Source organism: Canis lupus, chromosome 33 (genome assembly GCF_003254725.2).
Source record: "Canis lupus dingo isolate Sandy chromosome 33, ASM325472v2, whole genome shotgun sequence".
In the NCBI taxonomy this organism is placed as follows: Eukaryota; Metazoa; Chordata; class Mammalia; order Carnivora; family Canidae; genus Canis; species Canis lupus.
The window spans coordinates 653840-674498 of NC_064275.1; the positions used below are offsets into that span (position 1 = coordinate 653840).

At 40.9% G+C, this 20659-nt stretch overlaps 2 long non-coding RNA genes across 2 annotated transcripts; one reads left to right on the plus strand and one right to left on the minus strand.

Annotated features, from left to right (window-relative positions):
- Positions 1-3288: 3288 nt before the first annotated feature.
- Positions 3289-5722, minus strand: LOC118353186 (uncharacterized). The gene is made up of 3 exons (XR_004811612.2): positions 5648-5722; positions 4734-4894; positions 3289-3418 (listed from the first exon to the last, which is right to left on the minus strand). It is a non-coding gene; the product is annotated as an uncharacterized LOC118353186 (long non-coding RNA).
- Positions 5723-9511: 3789 nt separating this feature from the next.
- LOC112641000 (uncharacterized) lies at positions 9512-13991 on the plus strand. The gene is made up of 2 exons (XR_007408028.1): positions 9512-10151; positions 12767-13991. It is a non-coding gene; the product is annotated as an uncharacterized LOC112641000 (long non-coding RNA).
- Positions 13992-20659: the final 6668 nt, after the last annotated feature.

Genomic DNA, 20659 nt, shown 5'->3' on the forward strand with positions numbered 1-20659 from the left:
GTTATACGTTAACTAACTAGATTTAAATAAAAACTTGAAAAATTTTTAGAAAGTAAATATTTGCTAAAAAGGAAAGATAAGGAAATAACAGAAGATGGAATCATGGAGGAAAGACCCAAATGAATACAAAATGATTATAAAAATTATCAAGTTAGTGTGTAAAGTCAATTATTTTTTTAAAAATTAATTATAGTGTGCTATTTCTTAATATAGCATCATAAATTGTATTGGTCTGGGTTTATACATCGGCCCTGATTCCCTAAGGCTTTTGTTGCTTCCCTTGTTCTTGTTGAGTTAGGAACTGTTAAGGGTCTAAGATTTTACTCTGATTGCAAACTAATAAGCAAGCCTGTTATAGGTTCATATGCACATGTTCTAGGTCAAAGACACAGACAGTTTATTATTCACAGCAGAAAAGCTGCAGCCAGCGCAATACTTGCATCAGTTCCTCCTGCCCCCATTCCCACAGGGCAATTCAAGGAGGGCCAGGTGCTTTAAGGGCACATGCAAGAGGTTGCACCTCAGACAAAAAAGCAAAACAATAAGGACAAGAAAACCACAGCTCCACAATTAGAATAGAGGATGCTCTTAGATGTCTGCTGGCATATCCGCCCATCCTCCCCTCCAAAATAATGGATTACTCCTTACCTTGGAAGGTAATGAAATATCCCTGGGGGGAGGGGGGTGGGGGGTAGGCAACTTACCACCTTGGAATACCCTGGAGTCCCTGCCCTCAGGGAGACCTTAGCTTCCAAGGCATGCTTATGAGTCAACGCGCCTTTGCTCCAAAGGCCAAAAGGGGGGAGAAATGGAAGAAATCCACCCAAGATTGTTGCCCAACAGTTTTTTGCCCTGCGTGGCCCCAGCTACCAACCCCACTCTAACTTGGGTTGAAAAGCCGTGGCTGCCACACAGTCACCTTATTTTCCCAGCTCACCCTTTTCGTCACCTTCCCAAGCCAGGACGGGCACGTCCTCCCCGGCGGCCGCTGAGGGGGTTGGTGGCAGCTGCAGGCGCTGTGGTTGCGATGCCGGACACGTCACAGCCCCCAGCCCCCCTGGCAATGCCATGACTCAGCGAAGCAGCCGGCTTTGACCCAGTGAGAGACTTAACGGAGACGGAGTCAGCAGATCGGGACCCGACCCCTGCACTGGGAACCCGACCGCTGCACTGGGGACCTGACCGTTGCACTGGGGACCTGACCCCTGCACTGGGGACCTGACCCCTGCACTGGGATCCTTGTCGCGACCTCCCTTTTCTCAGAAAGCCAGGCCGGCACCCTAACAGCTGGCATTCTTGCTGCGTGGGTGTTGTATGCACATCTTTTTCTAGGAAAATGAAAATCTTCGTACAAAATAAAGGAAAATATCAATGCACCATTCATTTAACACACACATCACCAATCTCAGGTGCATCAAAAAACTTTGAATTAAGTGAAACGTCTCTTTGCATTCACATCTTCACTTTCTGTTCCCCTAAACCAAGTGTGATGCTCTACGGCCAGAATGTCTGGAGTCTCACAGGATGGCCCCATTCCTGGACGTCCCTTCAGTTCTCTGTACTTTTCACATCCCCTCCCCGCACACCTCTGGGCGAGGTTCTTAGGTATCACGCTAATTTAAACTTGAATGGTAATGAATTCCAGCACAAAACTTTCCAAAGAAAAAAGATTATTTTGGAAAACAAAATCTTATTTCAATACAAAGACTTCAGTGGTGAGAATTAGTCATTTTAGATAGAAGGATAATTTGGTAGATAGAGGAGTCATTCACATCTTAAATCAAACTGTGCAGGCAGCATCCTACTCAGTCTATTTGCATAAGTCTTTCCTTGGTATGAAAATATTCAGAAAATCCAAAACAAGCACTTGTGGTACTTTGGATGATTTTAATATTGATCTCTCTGAATACTGACTCAAATATGGGCACACTTGTTCCTGAAACAATTCTAAGTATTTTTACCACCTCTTCTAAAAAATTATACATACTTTCAACTACTTCCCTTATGTATTGCATATATTTATATTTATAATGGCAGTTAAGTAATGAAGTAATATAGATATGCATTAAGTTCAATTGTCTATAATTGGGTATAACAGTTAAAGTCAACAAATATGCTTTATTGCATATACTCCATAAACAGATAATAGATAACCAGATGACATGTTTGAATGAGGAAATAAATTACTATGAAATATCTCTATAAAGATGGGTGGTCAATTAAAAAATAAAACCAACAAGAATAGCACCATAGTAATGCTGGAAGCAGTAAATATTTCTAGGGGTAGTGAGGCCAAGGTAATGTCATCATCAGCTGTAATTTCCCAGGCCAACTATCAATTATTTTTGGACTTTTTTGACAGATTTCTGAGCAGTGGACTATTTGGCATAAGTGAAGACATCATTTTTAGCCTTAATCATAAAATGTCTTATTGGTTATCTACTTTTTCTCTGTCCCATCCATATGGCAGTTTTTGAAGATATCTAGATAAAAGAGACATACATTATATAAACCTCATTCCTCATATTTACCCTTAAAGGAAAACTTTCCAGAAGAGACACCCAATCTTTATTAGACAATGATATGACCAAGAAATAAACTTCTATGTTGTTAAGCTACAGAGATATTTGAGTTGTTTTCTCCAGCTAGTTTGCTTCTTCTGGAATAAGTAGGGACTCTGTAATATATGTAGAGAGGAATGGTCAAATTTGAAGGATATTGTCAAAAAAGTATTGACAAGCTAAGGGATATTTAATCTGATGGAGTGAAAAGAAGTGAAGAAAAAGAGAAACCAGACACCTTCTACTTCTAAGGTATCAGCAGAATAACAGATTCTCTGACACACATGGGGGATTTGTGAAGAAAGACTGCTTAAAAAGTATGTCACTTTCTGTCACCTGACAAGGAGTAAGTTTCAGAGAAATCCAGAAATTCTCCTCTCTATCAGGGACAACAAATGATCTACATGACCTTGTTAATTAGTGCAGAAGAGTCCATGTAATTCTGGTATATTTAGCTTTTTTTTAAAAAAAAAAACGATATTCTATGTGTTTGGAGGGAGAGATTAGTCATATTTTCTATACAATACAGATATGGTAACACATGTAGAGAATATACAATTTCTATTTCTAAATCATGTCACAAAACAGAATATACATTGAAAAGAAATTTTGTTATTTTTTGCTTTGCTAAAAAGACTATGTTCTCAGACCAAATAAATCTTAGTTCAGCTTACTTGACACTTTAAGGGTAAAGTTTTCTGTCATCTATGAATTTACTTACCTACACTATATTAAGCAAGCATTTATTTTCCATCTTGTCTGTCTTGGTTTCAAACCAAATCATCCACTGTGTGAAATTGGGAAATTTATTTGATTTCTCTGAGGTTCGGTGTGCTCATCTATAACAAGGGCAGTATCTGTTTTACAGGATGAAAACAGATATTAAAATTATTTACACTTAGATAAAGGGCATCCATGTTTTTGTATAATATTGATGCAAAATTCAAATATAGTACATGCATCGTGTTACCTTGATCAGTCAGTCCAATAACATGAAAAAAACAGAATAAATTTATTTTAGAGCCATGTGTTCTTAAAGAGTCTACTGTGGTTCATAACGCTAATGTTACTTTTCTAAGTGTTAGTAAGACCTTTTAATTATGTCAGATTCATTATCATATACTTATATGAATTTACCTTTTGAGAAATTGGACAACTGCCTGTTCTGGATCATATTTTCCAATATCTCACCAATCTTACCTATTCCCAGGAGTTCACAAGGAAGTTATACAGAGGGGTCTTTCCAGAAAACGCACAATATTTATTACTGTCTCTTTGATTCCAAAACTATGAATAAATGTTTGTTTCTTAATAATACCAAATATCTCTTTCTGGCTCTGCTAGACGGCATCTTCATCCTGAAACACGGGCTGATGGCACAGCCTCTCTCTTGGATATTGGTTGGTGGTATTGTGGCAAATAGATAAAAATTACATAGCAAGCCATGTGCTAGATGTCAAGTTCCTTCCCAGGAGTGACGCTCCAAATTTCACTGCCCAAATCACATGTACATTTGAGTTCAGTGGGATGGAAATATTATGTAAAGCTTCTATAAAATATGTCAGACAAGGAGATAAGGTGATTCAGGTAAAGATAATATAAACCACCACAGAACCCCATGCATGTTTATGAAGAAATTTAATTTAGTTGTAGAACTAAATTTAGTAATAGAGACAAGTAAGGAGTAGTGAAAGAATATTAAATTATGTAATTCTGGCAATTTAACCTCACTAAGCCTCAGTTTACTTATCTATAAAGTGGGAATTTTAGTCTCCAGCTGGTAGAATCATTGTTAAAATAAAATGTGTTGGGACACCTGAGTGGCTCAGAGCTTTAGCGCCTGCTTTCGGCCCAGGGTGTGGTCCCAGGTCCGTGGGATCGAGTCTTGCATTGGGCTCCATGCAGGGAGCCTACTTCTCCCTCTGCCTGGGTCTCTGCCTCTCTCTCTCTCTCTCTCTCTTTCTCTGTGTGTGTGTCTGTCATGAATGAATAAATAAAATCTTTAAAAAAATGTGTCAATAAATCAAAAGTATATAGAAGTATATAGCAGAGTAGCTAGCACTTGGTAAAGACTCAATTGTTAGCTATTGTTATCTTTTATTTCATTATTTTAATGTAAGAGTAAAATAACAAAATATGTTTAAATTAGAATTATTAAAAATAAATGTACACCTTGTTAGTCGTGTATGGATGTTGTGTTTTATGCTTGTTTCCTTCCACACCATTTCATCTTCTGGTGAGTAACATCAATTTTCTTCTGGGGAATTATCCTTCTCTCACTCTCAGTTCATACTTTTGGGTGGGGTTGTCTAACCATCCTCCGCGGGCGGCAGCTTGAGAAGAGAACACATGGTTTGGTTGGTCCTGTCATTCTGCCGTCCCAAGTGACTGGCCTTCCAATGGGCCAGGATAACGGGCACCACTTCCTTGGCTTTATTTGAATACGGAAGCAAAGCTACCTTTCTGCTGAAGTTGGAGTTAAGAGGACAAAACTCTGGAACTGTGTCCCAGGTTGGGTTACCTGGGAAACAGACTTTTTTTTTTTTAAGGATTTTATTTATTTATTCATGAGAGACACAGAGACAGAGAGAGGCAGAGCCACAGGCAGAGGGAGAAGCAGGCTCCATGCAGGGAGCCCGATGTGGGACTTGATCCCGGGTCTCCAGGGTCACACCCCGGGCCAAAGGCTGCACTTAACTGCTGAGCCACCGGGGCTGCCCCAAGGGAAACAGACTTTGAGCAGGGAAGTTTCCTGGAGGATACCTTCCAGGTCATCTAAGGAAAGGGAGTGCTTCAGTTGGTTCAGTGTGGTATAACAAGGCAATCAGAGTCCGGGTGACTTCTGAACAACAGAAATTAATTTCTCACAGTCCTAGAGACTGGGAAATCCAGTCTTGCAGATTTGGTGTCAGGCTACAGCTCGCTTCCTGATTCATAGATGACATCTTTTTTGCTGTGCTCTCACATAGTGCGAGAGAGCAAGAGGGCTTTCTCTGGCCTCTTTCATTAGGCCACTAACCCCATTCATGAGGGCTCCATTTCTATGATCTAATCACCTCCCAAAGGCCTTATGCTAATACCATCACCTTAGGAGCTAGGATTTCAGCATGTGAATTTGGGGGGGACACCAACAGTCAGACCATAGCAGAGAGTAAAGGAAGTAGAATCAGGCAGAGGGAGGATTGAGTTGAGATGAGTCACAATGCCTCAATTGGTCTTCCAGAGCTCTAGAATTCGATGGCTCTTTAGAAAGGGTCACTCCAGGCAAGAAGCCAGGGACTTTGTATTCCCTGTTGGGAGTCATTGGACGTAGGCTGCCTCCAGGGAGAGACCATGTCCTCGAGAAGGTGGATCTCTTCAGCTGGGCACAACTCCTGGAAAGGGACTCAGTTGCCATGATCAAAAGAGAAGTAAATATATCAAGCCTGAAAGGATACTCTCATACAGTAGGCTTTCGAGCTGGCCTAGAATCAGAGTATCACAGAGAAACATAGAGCTAGTTAAGCATGAACACTAGACACGGTATTTGTGCTTCTGGATTTAGCCACTCCTGAATTCCTTACCTCTTAGACTTTTTCATGTTATCAATTTAAAAAACTCTCATCTATTTTTTTGGTTGCTCTTTTTTTTTTCAGTGATTTTTTTTTTTTTGTCATCGATTGAGACATCATTCTTTCATATTATCCCCTTTTTCTCAAGGTTCTATCTCCTTCATTTTCTTACATTCATACTTGACATTATACAAGAGGAAGATTCTAAAGGAAAATAAGCTGAAGAGGAATATCAGAAAATTTGTTCTTTGAAATCTCCTGAAAGAAAGGATTACTGATAGATTTTAATAGCTAATGGCTTGAGCAAGATTGTAAAACTGAAGACTGTCTTTCACAGATGGGCATTGTTAAATATATTGCTCTTAATGAGAGGGAATAGGGATGGAGAGTAAACTTCCTGAAAACTGAATGAATTTAGGATGAGGCACTGATTTTTTTGACAGTACTGACAATGTTTCCCTATTCATGTACTAAACAACGCGGCTTTTTGGGCCTGAAAGGAAACTCAAATGATTTGGGAATCCAAGTATTGCTTTAAAAGAGAAAAAGAAATTGCTCTAAATATGGTGCATCTCAGGAAGAAGAATGATATACTTGATATTTAGCACTGTCTCCACTGTGTGCCATGCTTCATCAGTCAAATGAGCTTAGATCTCAGTTATAATTGCTTATAAGTATTCAAGGCAAGAAAACTACATGGGCAAATACAATATTTCCTCCACTATGACTTTGATGAACCAGAATTAATTTCACATTGTGATCAGTTGATTTTTGCTTCACGGCAAAAGCTTGAGGTAAAGTACATTGTGATTGTAAACGCTATGTATTTAGTGCTGTTTGACAAAAGCATTGTGTTAGATCAAAATCTGAGTTTAGAAAAAATATGCCAGTTTCAGTGATTTTCTATTTTATTTAATTTTTATTTATTTTATAAATGTAGGGGAAAAGTAGATTTTTTTTCTGAAGATTTTATTTATTTATTCATGAGAGACACAGAGAGAGGCAGAGACACAGGCAGAGGGAGAAGCAGGCTCCACACAGGGAGCCCGATGCGGAACTCGATCCCGGGTCTCCAGGATCAGGCCCTGGGCCGAAGGCAGGCGCCAAACCACTGAGCCACCCAGGGATCCTGTGATTTTTATTCTTGATGCAAATGATATCACTTATTGCAGGAAGCTATTACAACTTTGGGATCTGGTTAAAGAAGTACATTATTAAGAGGAAATACCGTAATGGGCATTCATTCTTTACATTTACATTGCTGATAGGTAGTGTGTCTCAATGTTACAAATGTCAACGGCTTTAAAAAGGAAAAGAAAATGGCTAAATGTTCTAAAGAGTCTCATACAGGCAGGGCTACTTCAGTAGGCTCCGACCTGCGGGGGCTGGAAAGCCTGCCAAGTGTTATACCTAATTTTCCACTTTGGTTAGCAGACTTAGATTATTTTTCTAGGTATAGAAAAGACATAGTTGGGAGCTTCAGGATCCCAAGCGACCGCATGGAACAGAGAGAGAGAAACCAGTGCAATCAGTATGGGATCCCATACAGAGTCTGGGTTTCTGGACACTATACTTTGAAAGGCAAGTTTTGTTCTCTTAAACGAAAACGTGAATATTTGCCTATTGCTACTCCAACTCAAAAGCCCAAGTAGAAATTACTAAGAAGAATATAGTTATGTTCTTATAAAAAATATTCATGGGAAATTACACTGAGAATGTCCTCTCTCTGGTGGCTTTTCTCTACTTGAAGCAAGAAACTTAGAAAATCTTCTTTCTTATTTCTTTGATTTCGGAGTTTCTGGATAGAGAATAAATGGTTCCTATCAGTTCCATTGAAGGGAAAAGCGAAATCCAGAAAAAAATCGACTATCCTAGGAATAGAAAAAAAAAAAAAAAAGTACTCATTAGCTTTTAAAAACGTCTTTTGGGGGATCCCTGGGTGGCTCAGTGGTTTAGCATCTGTCTTTAGCCCAGGGCGATCCTGGAGTCCCGGGATTGAGTCCCGCGTCGGGCTCCCTGCATGGAGCCTGCTTCTCCCTCCTCCTGTGTCTCTGCCTCTCTCTCTCAATCTCTCTCATAAATAAGTCTTAAAAAAAAAAAAAAATCCTTTGTACCAAGTACGTGTTTGTCTTTGGAACAAAGCAGTCAAACTGCTTGTGCCTCTGCTTGAAGAGCACATGAGGCTCCTGTTTCCCTCGCATCAGTCACCGCACGATGCTTAGGTTGTCCTAATTATTCGAGACCTTTCGATTGGTATTTGGTGGTGTGGTTCCTTCCCCTGAGGGATCTGGGGGGCGCCCAGGCTGCTCCCCTCGCCGCGAGGCCTGCAGCGCGGCCTTCCCCCTGCCCAGGCGGCGCGGCCCCGGGCTTGGATGCTTACATTCCAAAAATAGTTTTCTTCCTTAGAACCTCAAATCTGAAACAGTCCCCGTCCCAAGGCAAAGCAGAGTGTCCCTGTCACTAGTTATGTTTCCAAATGTTTTCTTTCCCTTTTCTTCCTCATTTCTTTCCTAATTTGTGACCGTATGAGATGTGACATCCAGGGCGCCAGAGCCACCTAAATTCGCACAGTTTTCATCACTTACGAAATGATCATTTTGGGTTCGTTGCCATCGCAGCCTCTTTCTTTTATTACCGTAAACGTCCTTCTCTTTACGGTCGACCAGCCAATTGCTTTTTTTATTTTTTTATTTTTTTTTTATTTTTATGATAATCACAGAGAGAGAGAGAGAGAGAGAGGCAGAGACAGAGGGAGAAGCAGGCTCCATGCACCGGGAGCCTGACGTGGGATTCGATCCCGGGTCTCCAGGATCGCGCCCCGGGCCAAAGGCAGGCGCCAAACCGCTGCGCCACCCGGGGATCCCTGCTCTTCTTTTCAATGAGGCGTCGCAGAGCTCGGCCACCCGGACCGTCTGGCTTCGGAGACACGCGGGCCGCAGCACCAGGGCACGGCCCCGCCGGGGCCGACACGTTCACGGAGGGCGGAGAGCAGCCGGGTCCTGGACCTCGTGGCCGCGCTCACGGCGGGGGCAGCTCCCGACGCCCTCGCGGCCTCACCCCGCCAGGCCCGCCCGCAGCCCCGAGCAGGCAGCGGGGCCGGGAGGGCCAGCCCCGGACAGCCCGCCGACGCCCGTCCGCCTGCGGTCCGCCTGCCTCTCCTCGGTGGCCTCTCGCCCGCGCGGGCTCGGAACGAGGACCCCAAGTCCTCGTCCCGTCGCCCCAACGAGAGGGCTGGGCCCCGGAACACGCCGGGGCCCCCGGGGGAATCCCGGAGCCCCGGCACGCGGTGTGCGAGCGCTCAGCCGGACTGACCGCGCAGAGGCCCGGGCACCCCGGCCCCCGCCCACCGCCCGGGCCGGCCCCGCCCACCGCCCGGCCCCGCCCCGCCCCCGGCCCCGCCCACCGCCCACCAACCCGCCCTGCGGCGACTGCAGCGGGTCTGACTCCGAAGTGGGTCCCGGGGCTGCGCGTTTGCTGCGGTGGGTGAGCGCGGTTCCCAGGCTGACCCTCAGCCCCGCACGGCTCACGTCGCTTTAGGGATCGAACACAGAGACTGTGCTCCGCTTGTTAGCGCCGACCCCTTCCGCGTAGACAATTACCCAGTTTAACGGCCCCTGGGCGACACACGGCACGTGGCCCGGGTACCACGGGCTGCCTCCGCCCAAGCCGAAGCCGAAGCCGAAGCCGCTCGCACCCGGTTGGCTCCCGCGGGAAGTGGCCTCTGCGGGAAGCAGAGGGAAGGAAAGAGCGAGAGAGAAAGAGACACTTATTTTTAGACAATGAAGAATTCAGAAAACAAGAAATAAAAAGACACACGAAAGGAAACACATAAACAATAGGAATACTCTTACCTCTAGATCTTACGTTGAGTTTTTTCGTACTTCTTATCCCTGCGCACCTGCCCTGCGCTCGGTCCAGGAGCGATGCTGCAGGAGTGACCCTAAGATGCAGCGGGATGCGCAAGCCCTCCGGAGACCCCGCTAGGGTCCAGCCAAGGCCTCTGAGGGCAAGGCCGAGGCCGAGGATCAGTGTCTTCCAGGTGGGTTGAGCATCAGTTCTGAAGGCGGGGCGCAGCGGTTGGGCGTCCCCCTCACGTCCCGCCCCGGCTCCGCGGGGGGCCTGCTTCTCCCCTCGCTCTGCCTGCCACTGCCCCACTCTTGCCCCCCCCCCCCCATAAGTAAATAAAATCTTAAAGAGAAAAGGAGGAAGAAGGCATATTAGGGTCAGAAACCCCAGTGTACACTCACAGATGTGTACACCGCCTGGCAGTTTAATGTGTGGGGTCAGATCAGCGCAGCCCGTCCAAACCCACACGAGGGGCTTTTCCGACCAGCGGAGCATCGGCCTCCTGGGTTCTTGGGCTTCACACTCAGGATGCTCGAGGGCACGCCCCATACGGTTTTGAGGGATGAAAGAAATAGTGTACAGACCTTGACGTGACTTCAGTCCGGCGGCTGTCCACGGCCGTGTCGCACCCTGCGGCGGCCTCATCGCCCCGGCCGACTACCCACACCCATCCCTGGCAGAAGTCCGGAGGCCTTCGAAGTCGGCTGGCGAGTGTGCACAGGGCGCTGCCGAGAACCCACACTTCATTTGTGTGTCCAAGCCTTTTGGGGGCTCCAGTGTTCAAGGTAGAGAGGCTCTTGCCATCTAGTGACTTTATGGCATGAAGGCTAACAAAGTTGGGATTCAATATGCATGAAGAGTTGACTTTGTGTCTTTCTCACCCATAAGAATACAAAAACTGGAGATAATGTGCATGAGGACGAGACCATTTCATAGTCTCGAGGGAACCCCCAGTCCTTTGGGAGAAGTACATCCTTCTAGAAGGAAAACTTCCAGTGGAATATATTTATTTCTATTATGTATTTCCAACAGATTTTTCTTCTTGATTTTAAAATGAATTGAATTTTTGAAAAATAATTTTTCCAAGAAAATTAAAAATGAACTTTTAAGATGAACTTAAATGTTTCCTTAAAAATTATAACATTGAACATCCATGCTTCCTGTTTTTTATCTGCTTTTCTTCTTTGGGGGCAGTCCTCTCAATTAAAAAACTGAAAAATATAAAAATGCAAAAAAAAAAGTAAAAATAAGAATAAAAATTCCGTGTCTAAGTCACTCTGCAAGGCAATGAGACTGGGGATACCTATGTAGGTGTTTAGCATCTTTTAACATTTCATCTTTCTAGCAGAAAGTTTCATGTACGGTCAAGGGGTGATAAATAGGACAGGCCTCTGTTTTTTGATGTAGGAATAGAAAGGGACTCGGGGATCCCTGGGTGGCTCAGTGGTTTGGCGCCTGCCTTTGGCTCAGGGCGCGACCCTGGAGTCCCGGGATGGAGTCCCATGTCCGGATCCTGGCATGGAGCCTGCTTCTCCCTTTGCCTGTGTCTCTGCTTCTCTCTCTCTCTCTGTCTATCATGAATGAATAAATAAAATAAAATAAAAATCTTTAAAAAAAAAAAAAAGAATAGAAAGGGACTCCAGGAAAAGCCCTAGGAGCTCCCGGGGAACATATTTATCAGAAAGAAAAAAAGCAAAACCAGGAACAGGTAGCCCTGATTTCTGATTTGACATTTCTGATGAGCAGTGTGAGTGCGGATATGTTTCTGTGCATCATAGAGATCTGATTCCCTCACTGGTAAAGTGAACAACGTAGAGCAGATGCTTCCTAAGGTTCTCTGCCTATTGCATTCTGAAGAGCAAAATGAACAAGAAGAAAATACCAGCCAGCAAAATACATAAGACGTTCGCTGCAGAACGCCACAGCACTTACAACGCAGCAAACAGTGCTTGATGCTGCACTGACACAGAGATGAAGCCTGGGAGAGCTTCCATCCATACAGACTGATTAAGGAAATTAAAGCTAGGAGCATATAATGAGCCATACTTGTCCAAAAAAAGGGGAACAAGTTACATCATGTGGCACAGAATTCTGTCTCTGGCAGGATAATAAACTTCTCTGTTTCTACTATCTAATAAAGAAAAAGGGACTGAGAATTTAAGTAAATTAAGCTGAAATTAAGCAAATGTATGTCCAGAGGCAGACGGAGATTAAGGACTCTTTTTCATCAATATTTAATTTACTAAGACAGTCTTTAGTTTAAGTAACTTTCTTAGGCTGCTTGACAGCTGGTTGACTCTATAGTGACATGAGCCAAAATGATTCCTAAAATAACCACACTTATGCTATAGCATCTCATCAGGGTTTTACCAACATGTTTTGTGTGACAGGGGAAAAGACACAGCCCTCTGTGCAAATCGTGAACCTAAATAAAGAGGAAATAATCCTTGACTTCAAAGTTCTTGCTGTGTGCATGACTCAGCCCTGCCAGAACTGCAACTGTTTTATTACGTGTATTTCTTTGGGTTCTATTCTAGGAAAAGATTTAATTTAGGCAGAAGAAAGTTGGAGCTCCTTCCAATCATAAAACCTAACATTGAAAATAGCCCTGAGACCCATCATCGGATTGCTTGCATAGAGACACAACATAATTATCCATCTTTCCCACTTTTTCTGTTGGGCCCGATTGCCTCCAAAGAGAGTGGAAATGATGCAGTCCTACAGGAAAAGCAAAGCAGAGTAAATCAGTTATCTTCCCAAACTTGCAGGCGGATCCTAATGTGTTTACACTGTGTTTCTCTTGTGCAGGTTGTTCTCACCAGTCTTGGGAACTCACATACCTGGATGCGCTGACGGAGCCTGATGCCCTCTCTCCTCCATCTTAAAGCCATTTCTTCTCCTCGGGAACAGCTAATTCATTTTACACTGGGAAAGTTAAATTTAGCAAAAGGAGCCTTTTCAGAGCTGAGAGTTGTTGCTGATCTGGGAGCCTGTCAAGGTGATTCCATGCCAACTTGGACTGGCCTGGTGTTGAGGCTTCCAATCTTGCCAAATGTTGTGCTTATTTTGTGACAAAGATGAAAGTCACAGTTGGATTTAAAAGGAGGCCATCCAGTTTATTTTATTCTTGTCTCAACTCTCTAAATCTTTGTCTTCATGACTGAAAGCTTTGTAAATAAACAGGTGTCCACATGTCCCAGTGTGAACTAAAATTTTATGGAACCAGAGAGGGAATTGATTTATTTTTAAAAGAAAAGTTATTGTAATACTTTTCTTTGGAAACTAGAGGTAATAGTTGTTCTACAGTCTGTTTCCACAGATTTATTACTGTCCATACTCAGTATTTCCATGGGATTTAGGGTAAGAGTGTTGCATAAAAAGGTATGGGTTTGACATATGTCTTGGGAGCTAGACAAGCTCTCGTCAATGTAAGAAATGTTTATAGAGTGTGAAGTTTCTCTGTAAGTGCTGAAGAGAGGCCATCGCCCGTATTTACGGTTTCATTTATGGTACAAGATCCGTACACTGAAATAGATACGTAAACTCAGGTATCCTCAGCCAGAGCACTTTGCCACTTTTTTCTCAAATGCCTAAAAATATAATTTCCTCCTGCTGCTGCACAGTAAAATAAATATTCTTATTATGAATAATGTCTTCTATGGTAATGCACACAGATGCATGTGCAAACATTTATGCAAAACCACACTTTTTTCTAATTAACTAATCTTCCAAAGTGCCTAAGAATTCCCTGTTTGGACATGAAGCATCTCAGGTACCTGCATATAACTGCTTCAGCAAACTAAAAGCCAAGTGTCTCATTTGTAATAGCACAATAATCTCGGCATGGAGGGGCGTATTCAGTGGGGTTATATTGTTTTCAGTATTAAATTTAGGTGTTGGCAACGATGTAATATTTACTCTAAAGTCAATTTTAAAAGTTTTGAGATATGTGTATGTATATAATATTTATATACTATAGAAAATACCCTATCTTGAATTATCCTAACAATTATATTTTTTAACATATTTAAAACCATGTATGTAGTTTATTAACCACATATGTGCTCATTTTCCACTGTGTTTCATCTCATATAAAATATGCAATAAACTTATCATGTAGATATGCACAAGTAGGCATCTTTGTCATATATGTCATTTGCTTTGCAGGCATCCGTATTCCCTGGTTGGATATTTAGAAATTTTGCAATGGGATGATCAATTACCTAATTTAAATATATAAATTATTTAATTATAAATACAAGCACAGCAGGTTGTCAAAATACTGCACGACCAGAAGCCAAAATGTTTCTGGCTTTTGAAAATACCTTAATAACTCATCTCTTGCAACTTTCATGATCTTAACATGTTAATTATTTACTTCAATTAATGAATGAGTCTAATGCCACAATACTGCAGTTTTACCCTAAGTATGCAAAACAACTTTGCTTACGGATCTCCAAAGAGCTGGGTGACCTAAAGGGCCTCATTCACATGCGTTGTATTTGGGAGCTATAGGCAGAGTCACAGGAGTCACAGGGCCACCCTCTCTCGTCCCACAGTTGGCTAGCTCAGCCATTCCACATGGTGCTCCTAGGATTCCAACAGCAGCAAGGATGCAAGCACTTTTCAAGTCCCTGCTTGTGTCACATTTGCCCACTGTCCTGTTGGCTAAGGCAAGTCAAATAGCCAAGCTCAGGCCAAGAGTGGAAGAGTCCTACAATGGGCATGGATACAGGGGAGGGAGGAAAACTGGTGGTCTTTTTTGCATAGTACCACAAAGATCCTTCCTAAAGATTTAGATTCTTCTGAAGGGGTCTCTTTTCTGAGGCACCCAAGTTTTGAAGGAAAGAAAAATGAGCATAAGTCGCAGCTTAATAGATGTAACCAAAATATACGTCAAGAAAAATAATTAGTAAATAGAAATGTCAGGGATGAGGCATCATAGAAGAGAACAGCAGCATGAGGTGACTGAATGCATTGAATTTAGTCATTGCACTGTGTAGACTTCACACTGTGGCTGCAGAGGGCTAATACCTCTTTCTTACTCATACTGTCCAAATACAGTATTTTCCAAATGTGGTCCTTGAATCAACTGCACGTACTGCAATAGTACCACTTGAGATGTCTGTAACAAATGTCCCATTCTCTGAGACTTTGATTCAGATACCAGGGATGGCTGTGAGTTATATGATCTGTAGCAAGCATCCCATGCTATTCTCTGAAGAAGAAACAGGTCCACAGAGCGAGGGTGTGTAGTGGTCATCCTGGATTCTCAGAATGCAAGGTTAGCACTGAGGGTCCCAGTATACCAAATATTACCTTAAGAATTAGAATAGTTAGTTTTATCTCCTTGAAGAAAATATTTCCTTCTATTCCTGGATTAGACAACAATAAGAATGTGCATTTAGTTGTTTTCTTTCTTCTAAAAGGTTCAAGGCATTTCTCCTCTTTCTAGATATCCGGATGTGTAATGAATCACTTCACCAAAAGCACGAGCATATTATTCACACTTTAAAATTACTTTTCAGCCTTAAAATTCATAATTTTATGAAAGAACTTTGAATATCAACACCAGAAGGGATTATGAAAATGAAATCAATGAATTATCATGATATCCTAATATTAAAGGCATATATTTGCAGTTTATAACTTCCAGAGTTATTGTTTTATAAGGTTAGAAAATAATGTCATTCTTCCAAACACACCTTTCCCTCAAGGGAGCTTTCCACATACTTGTGTCTCACCACTGCTATCTTACAGATAAAAAGCAAATCAGGTAGGTTTTGCAAGCAAAATGCCATGAAGCCAATAACTGTATTAAAAATAGAAGTCGGATCTGTGATTTCCTATAGAGAGTTCTTTCGACAACACAACATTTCAAGGCACTAGACTAGGTATGAAAATAATCTGAGAAGTCTTCCTTCCTAAGGCTATCCATATGTTGGGGTAGGCTTGGATCCAGTCCTGCCTACAAGTTGGGGAACTAACTAATGAGTCCTGGTGTTTCTTCCTGCTGACAATTCTATATCATTATAAATCTTTCAAGATACCTAGTTCCCTAAACAGATTCTGAACAATTAAACATTAATTTGTTGCAGAAGGAGACGGCGCACCCTCTTATTATAGCAATAATAACTTCCAAAATTAAAGGCTTTCTTGTCACCTTATTTACTTATGTAAATATGCATCTATCAGTGTTAAGGTTTCTTGTTTAAATGTGCATGAGCTCAAATCAGAGTGGGGAGAAGGCAAGGACAGATTGTCTTGAACATCAGGAGAGAGTGTGATCTTGGCCTGTCTGCTCAGCCTGAGGTGCTTTGACACTTCTTTCTAACACACCTAAAAATACTTTTTTTTTTCTCCTGCTGCTACAATTGCAAGTATGAAGTCAATCAAAGAGGAATATAATCTATCTTCTGAATATATCAATGAGAGAAATCCTCAAAGACCTAACAACACTGCCTTTTTTGAGAGAGAGCAAATAACAGTACAAAGAAGGAAACATTTTCCTCAGATCATATGCATAACAAGATTAAAAACAAAAGCGTGCATATCTCTTTACAAATGAAGGCATAGAAATCAAGACCATAATTTTATCTATATAAATATTAAGAAAAGCAAAGAAAATATGTTTGATTCTTGAGAGAATCAATCATGAACACATAAAAGATTAATAAAAGACTGTATTTTGAAGACATTAATCATTTATCAAAAATCAACAAATAAATCCACATATTAAGCATCAAAAGACACATATTTCAAGACACACACTATTTATTCATTCAGAGTATACTTACTGAGTATACTTACACTTACTGTGTGCTAGCTACTGTGCAAACAAAGGGCCAACATCCCAGAACTTGCTTTCTAGTGGTAGAGGCATATATATTAATGTGGTTAAAATTATAAAGAGGAATAAAGAGAGGGATGGTAGCCAATACCAGAGCTATATGATCAGACCCAAGGAAAGCTTCAGAAAGAGACATCTGAGCTCAGATCACCATTCAAATTGTCTGAGTTATTATCTTCTCTATGTTCCCATAGCAAACCATGTTGTACAAATCAGATATAGAACTTGATAAATTGTTTTCTATTGATTTAACCTCCAGATTTGAATGGGAAGTTCATGGAGAAGATAGATCATGCATTTTCCGTCTTTTTAATCTCAGCACATGAAATACAGAAAGCTTTCAATAAATGCCTGTCAAATGAATGACTTAAATTGATACTTGCATAATATATTTGAATATTCATATTTTTAATCTCTGCAAATATGCATTTATAGATATAATTATTTTATCTACTGGCACCAAAGTTCTTCTTAGGGAGGGAATGTTATTTAGGAAATTAAGCTCCTTTGATGTGGAAAATGAGACCCTGAGGCTTTCCTGTAAAAATAAACAGCAAAATAAAACTAAAAGCTAAACTTGATGCATTAAAAAAATGATGATGAGACACTTAGAGGTGGGAACGTAGTGAAAAGAGAAGAAGTGAAGGTAGGAAGAAAGAGGTCGATCATGTTCGAGGAGCCTGAAAACCAGACAGAAAGATGATCATTCGAAATTTTGCAGTGCCCAAAAACGTGTTAAATCAAAGGCAGACCTAGCAAGTAATTTAAGATCATTTGCATTTGTGTGATGTAGATTCTTCTCTTTCCCAAAATTCAGTAAATTCTATAACAAATATAAATATCCTGTCTTATTTTTGGAAAACTCAAGTAAAAGTGTCTGGATTTCATTTATCTGTCAATACAGAGGAGAGAAAAGAGAACATCCATGCAGGATGAAATGTAATTGAGACCAGGAGCTCATTAAGAGCATCCAGGTTTCGATACTACATTGGTACTGAACTGCCTTACACAGCAAGCAATCATAAAATTGGGCAAAATATATGAGACAAATGCTTCTTTTAATACAAAGTATAAACTTTAAGCACTTTCTCTGTGTTAGTCACTTGCAAATGTTGACAACAGCGGTACAATTCCGTCATTTCTGACAAAAGGAAACTCCTAAAGAAGCTCCGTGTGCTCCCTGGTCAGTCTCTCTATCAGTATGGCATGAAACTAGAGCTCAAGAGGGGCAGATACACCCTGCTGAGATGAGATGGGGTCTGGGACAAGTGATGTGGCTGAAAAAGGGAACTGGGAGGGGGCAGTCCGAGGTCCTCCTTCATGCATCCTGGCTGAGAGTGGGACTTCACATATGTAGGGCCGGCTTATCTGGAAACAGTTTCTTCTGGGTTGAGAATAGAACTGAGTTCTTAGAGTTTAATCAGAACAAGCAGATGCTGGAGGTCTGGCTGAGCCAGAACGGAGAGACATCATTAACACTTCATTAAGACCTCAGGCACTGGGCAGAGACGCAAAACTGCCACATTATGAAGAAAGGACCACACTATAGAGTACAGCCTTCTCGAAGTCTATTTCAACAAAGTTTAAAATCAAGACTTGAAGAAGTCCACGCTTTGGAATTTGAGACCTACCAAATTTGAAGGGTTTGAAGAATACTGAAGTTTCCATAGATTGATCTTCACAAAATATAAAAACAAGCCAATATGCTTTCAGTATGATCATCTAGTAATTGATTTAGAAAAATCAACATTCTTCAGAGAGAAGACAGTAGAATCTAGAGTCTCTTTATCATCCACAATTGCCAGTACACAACCGGAAATATGACAGATGTTCAGAAGAAATAACATTCAAGGGAAACTAACCCTGATATGATACAGGTGCTGGATTTGGAAGACAAAAACTTTAAAGAAGCTAATGTAAGTCTCTTGAATGAACAAAGCCTAAGGGACAATAGCAATGGTTTAGCATACATGTAACTCAAGTCTTGGAAAGAGAATAGAAAGAAATGTCAGACAAAATAGTATCTGACAAGTTTTTAAAAATAGAATAAAAAAAACAATTCTCATATCAAAGAACCTCAGCAAGCCTCAAGTAGGATAAGAAAACCACACTTAGATCAATGATAACCCAACTGTTAAAAAGCAAACATACTAATAACACCAAGAAAACAGAGGAGGTAGACACTTTACAAATGGAAAAAACAGTGATGCAAGTTATGACTGACTTCTCTTTAGAAACAATGGAAAAGCAAAAGATAATGGGATGTCATCTTTAAATTACAGAAACAAAAGAAAACCATGCATCCAGAATTTATGTCAAATGAAAATATAGAGAAAAGGAAAATAGGGGGATACCTGGGTGGCTCAGTGGTTTAGCACCTGCCCTTGGCCCAGGGCGTGGCTCTAGAGTCCTGGATTCGAGTCCCACATCAGGCTCCCTGCATGGAGTCTGCTTCTCCCTCTGCCTGTCTCTCTCTCTCTCTCTCTCTCTGTCTCTCATGAATAAATTAATAAATAATATTTTTAAAAAAGAAAATGAAATAAAATATCTTAAACAAAAACTATGAAAATTTTTTACCAGTTTACCTGTAGTACACAAAATGCCATAAAAAAAGATGTTTAGATTGAAAAGAAATGACATAAGATGGATTTCAGATATAGAGGAACTATTAAAGAGCACTGGATGAGTTATATAAAATATTTTTTCTCTGTAATTTTCTTAAAAGACAACTGTGTTTAAACACAAATTAACTTTATAAAATGGGTTCATAAATATATAAATGAAGAAAATATGGTAAAAATGACTTACATTATATAATTAATAAATGAAATTCTACTACTGTAAGGTTATTATGTATGCAAAGTAGGTCATGTGATTGTTTTGAAGTGTCAAGGTGGTATACTAACTATGAAGTGGGAAGCTATTAGCTCTGAATAGATTTTTTAAATAATTTTTTTTTACTTTAGAATATATACAGTACAGAGATTTCCTGCATACTCCACACAAGTTTCCCCTATTATTAACATTTTACATTCCTATGCTTCATTTGTCACAACTAATGAACTGGTGTTGGTAGGTCATTACGAACTAAGCTCTATGCTTTGTTTGTTTGTTTGTTTGTTTGTTTGTTTTTTACAACAATATCCTTTTTCACTTCCAGGATTCTATCCAGAATATCGCATTACATGTATTCATTATGACTTCTTGGTTTCCTCCGGTCTATGACAATTTCTCAGATTCTGGTATTCCCAATGAGCTCAATGGTTTTGAGGAGAATTGATCAGGAATTTTATAGACTATCCTTCGTTGGGATAAATATGATGTTTTTCTGGTGATTAGACTGAGGTCATAGATTTGAGGAAGGAAGACCAAAGAGGGGAAGTGCCATTCTGGAAGGAGGCCTGATTCCTTTTATTGGGGATTGATATTAAAAATCAATATCTGGGCACTGGGTATCCACATTGCTACCATAATATAATCGCATTAGGCTTATTCAACAGACACAGCTGGGAAATATATGTGTATATATTAACATATGACTACGCATGGATCTATAATTTGTTTATCTACCCCCCTGCATTTATATGAAGATAAACATGGCTCTCTGACTTTAATCTAGTACTGAAAGTTCATTCTAGCTTCTCCCCTTTATCTCATCTGTTACTTTTCTCTCCAGGGGTAAGAAACCTGACTCTTGCCAATGGTCGTCCATTTATTTATTTATCCAATCCTAGTATATGTGGTGATTTCAGAATTGTTAGCCTATGCCCCAGTAAGAAACAAGCTTACCAATTAAAGTATACGGTTTATGTAGAGTTCCTTTTGTCTTTAGTCTTACTATTTTCATTAAT